This window comes from Cebus imitator, unplaced genomic scaffold, assembly GCF_001604975.1.
Source record: "Cebus imitator isolate Cc_AM_T3 unplaced genomic scaffold, Cebus_imitator-1.0 Scaffold8, whole genome shotgun sequence".
NCBI classification, from domain to species: Eukaryota; Metazoa; Chordata; class Mammalia; order Primates; family Cebidae; genus Cebus; species Cebus imitator.
In genome coordinates this window covers 9,444,842-9,446,088 of record NW_016107323.1, presented here as the reverse complement: position 1 = coordinate 9,446,088, position 1,247 = coordinate 9,444,842, and the positions used below count along the sequence as shown (strand labels likewise).

General features: G+C 46.1%; 1 non-coding gene across 1 annotated transcript; it reads right to left on the bottom strand.

The window, feature by feature from the left end:
• Window positions 1–303: 303 nt before the first annotated feature.
• Window positions 304–410, bottom strand: LOC119473472. Its single transcript, XR_005202692.1, has one exon. It is a non-coding gene; the product is annotated as a U6 spliceosomal RNA (small nuclear RNA).
• Window positions 411–1,247: the final 837 nt, after the last annotated feature.

Sequence of the window (1,247 nt, the reverse complement as noted above, 5' to 3'; positions counted from 1 at the left end):
TAGTAGAGACGGGGTTTCACCATGTTGGCCAGGATGGTCTCGATCTCTTGACCTCATGATCCGCCTGCCTTGGCCTCCCAAAGTGCTGGGATTACAGGCTTGAGCCACCGCGCCCGGCCCACTTTATTTTTTTTTAAATATGGAACACTCAGTCGGCCGAGGTGGCTCATGCCTGTAATCCCAGGACTTTGGAAGGCCAAGGTGGGTGGATTACCTGAGGTCAGGAGTTTGAAACCAGCCTGACCAATATGGTGAAACCTCATCTCTATAAAATATATAAAAAATTAAAAATTGAATTAAAAAAAAAATAAGGAACGCTTCACGAATTTGCGTGTCATCCTTGTGCAGGGGCCATGCTAATCTTCTCTGTATCGTTCCAATTTTACTACATGTGTTGCCAAAGCGAACACTTTTTTCTTCTTTTTTTTTTTTGAGACAGGGTTTTGCTCCATCACCCAGGCTGGAGTGCAGTGGTGAGTTCTCAGCTCACAGTAACCTCTGCCTCCCGAGTTCTGAATAGCTGGGATTACAGGCACCTGCCACTGTGCCCAGTTAATTTTTGCATTTTTAGTAGAGACAGGGTTTCATCATCCTGGTCAGGTTGGTCTTGAACTCCTAACCTCATGATACACCACCTTCAGCCTCCCAAAGGGCTGGGATTACAGGCATGAGCCACCACTTCTGGCTTTTTATTATTATTTTTTTTTTTGAGATGGAGTCTCACTCTGCTGCCCAGGCTGGAGTGCAGTGGCAAGTTCTTGGCTCACTGCAACCTCTGCTTCCCAGGCTCAAGAGATTCTACTGCCTTCGCCTCCCAAGTAGCTGGGACTACAGGCATACAGGCATGCACCACCACACCTGGCTAATTTTTGTATTTTTAGCAGAGAGGGAGTTTCGGCATGTTGGGCAGGCTGGTCTCAAACTCCTGACCTCAAGTGATACCTGCCTTGGCCTCCCAAAGTGCTAGGATTGCCGGTGTGAGCCACCGTGACTGGCCCTTAAATGTAGTTTCTTATTTTGGTTTGAGACAGAGTCTAGCTCTTTCACCAGGCTGGAGTGCAGTGGCATGATCTCAGCTCACTGCAATTTCCGACTCCTGGGTTCAAGCCACTCTCCTGCCTCACAATCCCCAGTAGTTGGGATTAAAGATGTGTGCCATCACACGCAGCTAATTTTTTTTTGTTGTTCCCCCTTTTTTTTTTTTTTTTTTTTTTTTTTTTTTTTTTTTTTAATAAAGACAGGGTTTC